The following is a 12,147-nucleotide window of genomic DNA, read 5'->3' as shown; positions in this document are numbered from 1 at the left end:
ATTTATGTTCTCATGGTTGAGCTAGAACACACCCAATAGAAAGGTTTGATGCATCAATATGCACATGGAAAATTACATTCCAATCGGGCACTCATAGAATAGGAGCATTACTCAAGGTCTTTTTCAATGACTCATAAGCATGGTCACACTCCACGGTCCAATGGAACTCGATAAGAAGCTTGTACAAAGGACGAGCTATCTCGGCAAAGTTTAAAATAAACCGTCGATAATAACCAACATGGCCCATGAACCTTTGAACTCCCTTATAGTTTGTAGGTGGTGGAAATTCAACAATGGCTTTAAATTTTCTCTCATTTGTGGAAATCCCATTTTTGGACACTATATGCCCTAAAATGACTCCATGTTTAACCCAAAATTGGCACTTGAAAGGATTTAAGGAGATGCAATATAGTCTACACTTCTCAAACACTTTTCGTAAGCATGATAGATGTTCTTTCCAAGAGGAATAAACACAAAGGTCATCTAAGAAAGCTTCACAAAACTCCCTCAAATGTTCTTTCCAAGAGGAATAAACACAAAGGTCATCTAAGAAAGCTTCACAAAACTCCCTCAAATATTCTCTAAAAGCAGTGTTTATTAATCTTTGAAAGGTAGCAGGGGCATTGGTTAAGCCAAAAGCCATAACATGAAATGCGAACACTCCAAATTCGGTTATAAAGGCTATTTTAGCTTGGTCCTCTAGTGCAATTGTGATTTGATTGTAGCCAGAGTACCCATCTAAAAAGCTATAAGCTTCCTTCCCTGCAACTCTTTCAAGCACATGTTCTGAATATGGCAAGGGGTAATGGTCCCTCCTAGTGGCGGCATTGACCTTCTTGAGATCCACGCACACTCTGAGTTTCCCATTATTTTTTGGCACAATCACTATTCGAGACACCCATTCTGAGTGCTCAATAGGGTATATGAATCCGCATTCCACAAGCTTTTCAATCTCTTCTTGAACGATCTTTGCATATTTAGGATTCATTGGGTAGGGTCGTTGTTGAACTGGTTTAGCCATGCTATTCATGGGGATTGTGTGCAGCACCACAGAAGGTGGAACACCTTTCATATCATGAAATGTCCAAGAAAATATATCCCTAGATTCCTTGAGAAGTTCTTTAAATACACACTCCTCAGTCTCTGTCAGATCTTGGGCAATGAAGACAGGTTTGGACTCTTCTCCTAGGTCTGCTAACTCTATTTCCTTAACTATCGTTGGACCGTCATAGACTCCATTGCTTCCCTCGATAGGTTTTCTTTGAGCCTTTGTATACACAACCTTACCTTTCTCTGTGGTGTAGGATTTGAAATGTTCAGGTGTGCAGGGTCTAAGTCTGTGGGGTCCTGTTGTTCTGTGGGGTCCTGTTGTTCTGTGGACTGTGATTTCACTTCCGATTCCTTTTGTTGTTGAGCTAACTCTCGATTTTGTCGTCTCCTTACGGTATGTCTCAACTTTGGCTTCTCTGTAGCCTCTAGTTGTGCGATGTCAATGGGTTGTGGACTACACCACATAACACTTTGAAGGTATTCACCCCAGTTATCTACCAACTTCCGATGAGCATCACATGCCCCTATATAATTAAGCCATTCTGCGGTAGATTTATTTTCATTTATTCTAGCATGCACATTTTCTCAATATTGTCTCCTCTCTTACTCTTCTTGTCTAATTTTCAATTACGGCCGATCTCGTAACTAGATGAATTGCTACTCGTGTCTTCCGCTCCCTTGGATAGATTATCATCTAGGGTACCACTGGGCCCTGAATGGTTTGTCCCCGCATTTGCACTAAGATTCAACTCATTTTCTTCATCCTCAAAGTCAATTTCAATTGATGATTCTGACCCCAAATCGTGTGGGCTATAGTCTTGTGAGACGCTACTGGTTCCAATGTCAGTAAAACCTTTATCTTGTAGGTCATCAGAAGCTATATGCATTGCTACTAGCATATTTAAGGGTACGAGTGGTGGCATTTCATCCCCCTCAAGTGTTACCCAGGTCGTCCCCGTGTTTCCCCAAGTGTCTATGGTTGCTGCTAGGTGGACCCAATCCACATTGTCCAACTCAGTTATCCCAGGTAGTACATCCATATAAGGAGAATCTTCCCCAACATCAGTGTCCTCTTTACACATGTAGCAATATTGCAATGGGGCCGAGTGAACCATGGTGTCAGATCTATGATCAATTATAAACCTATTTCCTAGAGGATGTGCTCGACCAGTTACAAGATCTACTCGAATAACAGAATGTTGGAACTGCAAGTAGACATGGTTTTTAGACCAGTCATGCACCATTTTTGCTTCCCTCATGAAAGGACGTCCTACGATCATCTCAGATGCCATAGTGTGCTTGGAGAAATCCATAACAATGAAGGTAATTCGTATTTTATGTCCAAAGACCTTGATCTTGAGATCATCTAGCATCCCAATAGGTTTAACAATAGACCCATTGGCCATCTTAACTACTATGGTTGTGGTCACAAGGTGAGGTCTTCCCATAGTTTCCCAACAATTTTTAGTCACAATGCTAACCCCAGCGCCACCATCAAGGATTCCCTTCACAGTTAATCCCTTTTTAGTGATTGGTATGGTTGCATTGGATTCATCTCCCTCAAAGTATTGTCCCAACTTGTTAAGAGGTATTTCTAAACCAGGGTTCTCATCTAGGTTGGGTTGTGGATCTAGGTGTTAGGAAATAAGATGTAGCTAAATAGATAATTGAGTAGATTACTTAATGGAGAGAGACAGATTTATATACACGAGATTATAGAGTAGAGAGAGAGAGAGAGAGAGAGAGAGTACACACGATATACGTGGTTCACCCAATGTGGGCTACGTCCACGGAAAAGCAGCCACTCAATGGCTTTAGTACTTCAAAACAAGAACTAGTTTACAAAGGGATTATACCCTTAATGGAGCTCCCGCCTTGCTTCACTCTCACCACCTCACACTCACCTTGTTGCATCAACTTCACACTATGAAATGTGTGTAGAAATGGCCTCCTTTTATAGGCCAAAAGGGCTGCCCTCTCTTATGAGAGACAGCCATGTGTAGCCGCCCTTGTGCGAATAAGTCCAAATCGGACCCTCCAATCCGCCCATGTGTGGCCGCCCTTGAGAAGACAAGTCCGCTTTTGAATTCAGCCACCGGCCACCGGCCATTGACTTCCGACCACCGGCCATCGGCCATTGACTACCGGCCACCGGCCAACCGACCGGTTGTTTTCCGACCACTTTCCGGCCGCCGTCCGGCCATAATATTCCGGCGAAAAAGAATATTCCGACGAAAAAAAAAGTCTCGGGGGCCTCCGCCCCCGAGGCCTTTAAAGTTGCCCTTGATTCTTGTCCGTGAAAATTTTGGTTTCCGGTGAGTGATTTTCCTTCACGCACGATGGCTTCTCCTCATAATGGGGGCCTTACAAATGTGCGCTTTTACCACAGAAAATTACAAGGGTAAATCAGGCTCCATACTTAACAATCTCCCACTTGGAGACTAATCTCCAAACCAAACCTGTGACTGCTTTCCATTCTGGCTTCTTATCCTTGAATGCCGATTGAAGATGAGCAAAAGCTCAACTTCTCCTTGTTGACCACCTTTGTAAACATGTCTGCAGGATTTTCACTTGTATGCACCTTTCCTAGCTTTAGTTGTCCCTCTTCCAAAAGAGTGCGTATGAAGTGATATCTCACCTCAATGTGCTTTGTCCTTGAATGAAAGGCTGAGTTCTTCGTAAGATGGATAGCGCTTTGGCTATCACTGTACAAGACACAATTGTCTTGTTTGAATCCGAGCTCTTCTAAGAATCTGTGAAGCCACAAAATTTCTTTGCTTGCCTCCGTCTTTGCTACATACTCTGCTTCCGTGGTAGAAAGTGACACCACTTTCTGCAGCTTTGAAGCCCAGCTTACTACTGTGCCTCCAACCGTGAATACATAGCCAGTAGTGCTCCTTCGAGTATCTTTGTCACCTGCCATACCTGCATCAGCATACCCTTCTAGAAAAATATCAGTTCCTCCAAAATACAAAGCATTTGTTGTTGTCCCTTTTAGATACCTAAGTATCCAATTCACAGCTTGCCAATGCTCTTTACCTGGGTTGTCCATGAACCTACTCACAACTCCCACTGCATGTGCAATGTCTGGCCTTGTCCAGACCATAGCATACATTAGAGAACCTACCGCTGCAGCATATGGAACTTTAGACATATAGGCTATCTCCTCTTGTGTCTTTGGACACATATCCTTCGTTAGTTTAAAATGACCAGCCAAAGGTGTAGAAACTGGTTTTGCATTTTGCATTGCAAACCTTTCTAGTACCTTCTTGATGTAATCTTCTTGAGATAGCTTTATTGTCTTCTTCGTCCTGTCCCTTGATATTTTCATACCAAGTATCCTCTTTGCAGCACCTAAATCTTTCATTGAAAAAGATTTGGACAGCTCCTCTTTTAGGTCTTTGATGTCCTGCATGTTAGCACTTGCAATCAACATGTCATCAACATACAACATTAGGATGATGAATTTCCCATCTCCCAAATTCTCCGTGTAGATGCAGTGATCCGAGTTGCATCTTGTGAATCCATGATCCAACATCCATCGATCAAACTTCAAGTACCATTGTCTTGATGCTTGCTTTAAACCATACAAGCTCTTCTTTAATCTGCAAACCATTTTCTCCTTACCTTTTACTTCATACCCCTTTGGTTGAAGCATGTAGATTTCCTCCTCTAAGTCACCGTGAGGGAATGCTGTATTTACATCCATTTGCTTGAGATTTAGATCATGAGCAGCCACAAGGCTTAAGACAAGCCTAATTGAGTTCATTTTTACAACAGGAGAAAATATTTCATTGAAGTCAATACCTTTCTTTTGAGAAAAACCTTTTACCACAAGCTTAGACTTGTACCTTTTCTTCCCACCTTCTTCTTCCTTTAGCTTGTACGCCCATTTGTTTTGAAGTGCCCGCTTACCTTTAGGCAACTCAACCAAATCCCATGTTTGGTTGCGATGTAGTGAGTCCATCTCCACTTGCATGCTCTTCGTCCATTCTTCTTTGGATTCATGTTGCATAGCTTCTTCATATGATTCCGGCTCTCCAGAATCTGAGATCAAGAGATGGTTGAAGGAAGGAACAAACCTTTCTGGAGGTCTACTTGCTCTTGTAGATCTTCGGGGAATAGGTTGAGGCTCCTCATTTGGTTGATGTTGTTGCACATTGTCACCATTTGCAGTCCTTGAGTATTCACCGTCCTCAAGCTCCATGTACTCATCACCTCTTTCTTTTGTTTGTTTTCTTTCCCAGTAATCTTTGTACATATTTTGTTCATTAAAAATTACATCCCTACTCCTTAAGATTTTACCATCTTCAGGATTCCATAGGCGATACCCAAAGTCTCCTTCTCCATAGCCAATGAAGAAACACTTTTTGGACTTTGCATCTAACTTTGATCTTAGGCTTCTATCTATGTGCATGAAAGCCTCACACCCAAACACTTTGAGAAATGCATAATTCACCGATTTACCTGTCCATGCCTCTTCTGGAACTCCCCCATCCAATGCTGTTGAGGGTGACCGATTGATTAAGTACACAGACGTACTTACAGCTTCCGCCCAAAGCTCAAGCAGTAGGCCTGCATGTAGCCGCATGCTTCGTGCTCGTTCCATGATTGTCCTGTTCATCCTTTCCAAAATCCCATTTTGTTGAGGTGTCCTTGGGGTTGTCCTTTGCCTCCAAATGCCATTGCTAGCACAAAAGCTTTCAAAAGCTTGGCTGCAATATTCGCCTCCATTGTCGGATCTGAGGCATTTAACCTTGGTACCTGTTTCATTCTCCACAAAGGCTTTCCACCTTTGAAATATGGAAAATACATCGGATTTATTCTTCATGACATAAACCCATGTTTTTCTAGTCGCATCGTCTATGAATGTTACATAGTACAATGAGCCACCAAGTGATGGTGTACTTGCAGGACCCCAAACATCAGAATGAACCAACTCAAGTTTTTTATTTTTTCTTTCATTTCCTGATTTTTGAAATTTTACCCTCTTTTGTTTACCATAAACACAATCTTCACAGAACTCTAAGTCCACTTCTTTCAAACCTGGTAGAAGCTTCTTTGTTTGAAGGATTTGCATTCCTTTGGCACTCATATGCCCAAGTCGGTAGTGCCACAACGGACTGTCAACTTCTGTAGTTGTTGCACAAGCTGAAGGTTGCGTGCTAAAAGTACACAAGTAAAGTGTACCGACTTTTTCACCCTTAGCAACCACCAAAGATCCCTTTGAGATCTTCCACCGTTTGTTTCCGAATGCAATGTTGTAACCTTCATCGTCCAATTGTCCTGTAGAGATCAAATTTTTGCGAAGAGAAGGAACATGCCTAACATCTTTAAGTTTCCATTCATTTCCGTTAGCAGTTTTGACAGAAACTGTACCTTTGCCGACAATCTCACAAGCTTCATCATCTCCCAAGTATACATACCCAAAATTACCTTTGGTGTAGTCTTGGAAATGTTGCTTGTGTGGTGTCGCATGGAATGAAGCCCCGGAATCTACTATCCAGGAATTAGACACATTGTCTAATGAGAGAATTAGAGCATCTTGCTCTACTTTACCTGTCACATTGGCCTCCGATGTTGGCTTGTTGTCTTGAGACTCTGTCTCCTTCTTCTTCTTGGACCAGCAATCCTTCTTGACGTGGCCCTTCTTGCCGCGTTCCAACATTCAAGAGCTGACTTTGTGCGTGACTTGCTCCGCCTTGAGCGATCACGACCCTTTTGGTTTTTGAACCTCTCCTTAAGCCTTCCTCTTGTTTCCACTGATAGTGCAGCACTTGATGATTCTTCTGTGCTTCTTCTTCGCATTTCCTCTCTTAGGAGAACACCCACAACATCATCAAACTTAAGAGTATTTGTGTCAGAGATAGAATTACTTACAGCCATCACAAGGCTGTCCCAACTATCCGGTAGAGATGATAGTATAAGGAGAGCTCGCACTTCGTCATCGAAATTGATTTTCACTGATCGAAGTTGACTTATGTTTGTGTTAAAGTCATTTAGGTGTTCTGCAACTGAACCATTCTCTGCCATCTTTAGATTGAACAAGCGCTTCATAAGAAATACCTTATTGGATGCCGATGGTTTCTCGTAGAAGTCGTCAAGTGACTTCATCAAGTCCTCCGTGGTCTTCATCTCCGAAACATTGAAGGCCACCGTTGATGCCAAGCTTAACCGGATTGTTCCCAGTGCCTTTCGATCAAGGACAATCCATGCTTCATCTGCCATTGTTGCGAGCTTCTTCACAAGACCGCCTAGTGGCAAATAGAGGTCCTTCTGGTAGAGATAGTCTTCAATCTGCATCTTCCAATGTTGGTAGTTTTTGCCGTTGAACTTCTCAATCTTGAGCTTCCCTTCCTCCGCCATAACTCCCACTCAATTCAAGGAATCCTTTCCTTGAGATAATTTATCTACGAGCAAACCTTGCTCTGATACCAGTTGTTAGGAAATAAGACGTAGCTAAATAGATAATTGAGTAGATTACTTAATGGAGAGAGACAGATTTATATACACGAGATTATAGAGTAGAGAGAGAGAAAGAGAGTACACACGATATATGTGGTTCACCCAATGTGGGCTACGTCCACGGGAAAGCAGCCACTCAATGGCTTTAGTACTTCAAAACAAGAACTAGTTTACAAAGGGATTATACCCTTAATGGAGCTCCCGCCTTGCTTCACTCTCACCACCTCACACTCACCTTGTTGCATCAACTTCACACTATGAAATGTGTGTAGAAATGGCCTCCTTTTATAGGCCAAAAGGGCTGCCCTCTCTTATGAGAGACAGCCATGTGTAGCCGCCCTTGTGCGAATAAGTCCAAATCGGACCCTCCAATCCGCCCATGTGTGGCCGCCCTTGAGAACACAAGTCCGCTTTTGAATTCAGCCACCGGCCACCGGCCATTGACTTCCGACTACCGGCCACCGGCCATTGACTTCCGACCACCGGCCATCGGCCATTGACTACCGGCCACCGGCCAACCGACCGGTTGTTTTCCGACCACTTTCTGGCCGCCGTCCGGCCATAATATTCCGGCGAAAAATAATATTCCGACGGAAAAAAAAAGTCTCGGGGGCGGCCTTTAAAGTTGCCCTTGATTCTTGTCCGTGAAAATTTTGGTTTCCGGTGAGTGATTTTCCTTCACGCGCGATGGCTTCTCCTCATAATGGGGGCCTTACAAATGTGCGCTTTTACCACAGAAAATTACAAGGGTAAATCAGGCTCCATACTTAACACTAGGTGTTCCTCCTCTATTGGCATCTCCCTAGCTCCATCCATCTGTGCAAATTGTGGTAGCCCGACCTTCAGTTCTCCATTAAGCAAAGCTCGAAAACCTAAGATTAGCTCAGGGTCTCCATATAGTTTGGACATGATGGTGGTTCTAACTTCGAAAGCCATGAAATCCATCAATTTGGCAATATTTAACGGCACCTTTTGGGCTTCAATCCCTTGGCATGGGGAAGATGGGATCTCCATTTCTTTGATAGGGTCAGGTAGTCCCTCTATAAACATTCTTTCCAACAAGAAGTGAGTACGCCCACTTTCCCATGACTTTAAGTCACTTTCTTCTTGGATAACACTAGGTATGGGTAAGGGTCTATGGACTTTCTAAGGTTGTTGTTGCGTAGGGAACATTGTGTCTGTAATCTAGATCTGCCTAGGTGCTGGCTCTAGATCCCTTTTTGGTATCTTCTACCAAACTCCTTAATTGCTTGACTCGCTCGATCTCCTCTGTAGGGTTTGGATAAGTTCCTATCTTTTTCTTGGATCCTGGCCATTGTGGCTCATGACGATCTTCCTTGTTGGTTTCTTCCTTAGTGGTCATTTTGGTCTCCATGGTTTCACCTGAATCAGAATCCTCGTCAGCGTCGTTCATATATACGGGGTCATCACCAGTTCCTATGTTGGTCTTTGAACTGGGGTCTGGGACTTCGCTACTTTTTGTGATCTCTTCCTTCGTGTTTTCTTCTTCTTCTGAGATTGGGCAATTGATGCTGTGTCTCTTTCTTCAAGAATATTTTTTTTTTTTTGGAGCATCGATCATGTGAGTACATTTACTGGTACCACCTGTGTACTTGGTGATGGCTCCTCGGTAACCTCAATCAAGTTTAATGGCGTGATATTCGGCGCATTTGGATTATTTGGACATTGGGCAATCAAATGATCTATGCCACATCGATTACACATGAGTATTGGCATTGTAGACTTGCTCGCTTGATTGGTTTGCATTAGTGTGGTATTCTTTTGTATCCTAATAGGACACTCGGCCACATGATGTAACTAATACAGCTACTCTTACACACTAACACACTACTACAGTAATTCACTGTCTAACAGAACTACTTACTGTACTTTACACAGAACTAACATTATGGATCTACAACCTTAATACTAACACCTTATCTCATAGAAAACACAGTACCTTTCAAAACCTCATTAACAAAGAAAACATGGTACCTTTCAGAAGCACAGAGTACCATTCAAGCTAAGTGTATGGCATTCCCCGGCAACGGCGCCAAAAATATGCGCGTCTATCGCATGTGTCAATCAAGGGACTTGCCGATACACTGTGTGCGAGCCACAAATGGCTCCAATCACACAACCAAACTAATCTAGCAAGCTCAAGAGAGCAAGGGTGTGTCATTCACCGCTCTACGCCCGCCTTCGTGGAGGATTCCTCACCACGAAGAAGAAGGAGCCGTTGTGCCGTGCTCAACCACCTCGTCGCCGCCGTGCCGTCGTCACAATGCTCGATCACACACACACTCTCTCTCTCTCTCTCTCTCTCTCTCTCTCTCTCACGCATACACACACACACACAAGGAGGTGAAGAAGAAGGAGATGGAGATGGAGCAAGAGCACTCTTCAATTGCACAAATGAAAGAATGAGTGAATTTTAGGTTTAGTTGACTTTTATATGAGCTCGCCCCATTCACATTTGGGCGCCCATGCTTAGCCAACTAGCCCTTGAATGTTCCAGTTAGAGTGCGCCTCTCATCAGCGATTACTCTTACCCTTTTCCTATTGGACCAACAAGCCTGGTACCTGACTCTACCAAATAAATAATATGGCGTCTATCGTAGGTGATAGGAATGTGCATGAGGGTTAACATTCCACATTGATAAGAATAATAAATGACATTCATAACCAAAGATAAGGAAACATCAGAAAGGTTAGGTATACCCTGGAAGAAGTAGCAGGAACAGTACGGTCCTATCCATGTGGGCTATCAAGCGGTGTAGTACGTAACAACACCTAGTATAATAATAAAAAGTATTACCCACCGCTCTATCAATTAAATATTGGTAGGTGAAGAGTACAAAAATGTGCCTAAGAAGGGCCTGCTGGCTATGCAAACCGCTCCGACAAGGTGGCTGTTATACTATAAGATTTGTAGTGACCCAAAACCCCTCAAATTTATAGTTAGCTTTCTTGTATACGTGTGAAAAGGTTCCAAAGCCGACTCCACAAAACACCTGCTTTGCCCCCCCCCCCGTGACACAACAATAGGCACAAACATTGTGAGTCGTGACATTGTGTATATGAGAGATAGGGTGAGAAAACCACATTCCAAATCTTTTGCAACTGCACGTGGGTGTCAGAGAGAGGGGTGCAATCTGTGTGCGTGTCCATGTGAGAGAGCCAGGCACATTTTATGCTCATGTGTGTGAGAGAGAGTGCTCAGTGGAAGCAAAATTTAGCCAACCTCAATCTCTCTCTCTGCGGAGACGCAGCGCGTCATCGCGTATCTATGATTCAGGTGTCGCTCTATCGGGGGGACCTCTATGGATTGGAGCGATGGAAACCTCACTGACCTAACCTTTTAACATGGAGTTTTTTTTTCTTTTTATTTTATGAACTCGCCGGGTTACGTGCCACGCCACGTAACCCGCTGATCGCAAACTGTATCCACCTGAACTCGGCGAGTTATGTGGCTTCCACATAACTCGCTGAGTTACGTGGCATTTCCTATTAGTAACGCCACATTACTCGCCGACTTACGTGGCGTTCCCGCATGGCAATGCCATGTAACTCGGCTAGTTATGTGGCATTACCGCTTGGCAATGCCACATAACTCGGCGAGTTACATCGCATTACCGCTTGGGAATACCATGTAACATGGCAAATTATGTGGCAAAGCTGACGAGTTGTCGTGTCTGCATGCCACGTAACTTGGTGTTAGTGGGTCGCCGCGACGGACGTCTGCAGCATAGCTTTCTGGCACTAACATAATGTCAATACTCGGGAAAAGTGATTCGGATGGGGCACGGAGACTCTTTGAGATCGTCAATCTCAAGAAGTAAACCTTAACAAGTAACACAACAACTCTACAAGAAAATCAATCACTAAATGACCTGGGAAATCTGCCTATGTCCTTTCTCACAGCTCTAGGTCATCACGCCATTTCCGCACTCAAACACTCGAAGTGCAACGAAACTTTAGGAGGACGTCTAGGACACCTAGGGGCACTATCCTACAAAGTTTGGTCACAATCCGGCAAGGTACCAAAATCACGATCCATCATGAAAAAGGTCCTGAAAACTACAACAAAACATGCCAGAAATGTCGTCCTATGGTCTAAGAACACTCTCCTATGGTCAAAACGACTAAAAATAGTGATTTAAGCACTCAAATCTGCAATTATAGCTCACAGACGCGTAGTCGTGAACCACAACAAAACTGACAATGCTTACACTTGAATTAAAGAGCAAAGAGAGAGAAACACAATGCAAGTTTCGGAATTGAAAGCAGATTACCCAATCATTAGAAAAGTTCATTACAAGGTGAAGCAGCTCGTAGCTCGAGCGTACGTACAACAGAGCTCTCTTCTTCTTCTAAAGATAAGCCTTCTTTTCACATTAAGGTTATTGACATTTATACCTAGGGCATTTTAAATGGCCAATGGCCAACTCACATGGACCTTTACAAATGTCATGATAGCATTACAACTCAGGGAATTGACCCACTACTCTGGAATTAGGATGTACACAGAGTATTACTACACTAGCTCGGAGAACTAATAGAGTACGAATGTGGTTTTCGGCTACGTGACCGGCCAGGTGGACGACCGTCTATTTTGTCCTCAAACATTCC

The sequence above is a fragment of the Adiantum capillus-veneris genome, chromosome 8, assembly GCF_014529385.1.
Source record: "Adiantum capillus-veneris isolate H3 chromosome 8, ASM1452938v2, whole genome shotgun sequence".
NCBI classification, from domain to species: domain Eukaryota; kingdom Viridiplantae; phylum Streptophyta; class Polypodiopsida; order Polypodiales; family Pteridaceae; genus Adiantum; species Adiantum capillus-veneris.
This window is presented reverse-complemented; position numbering follows the sequence as displayed.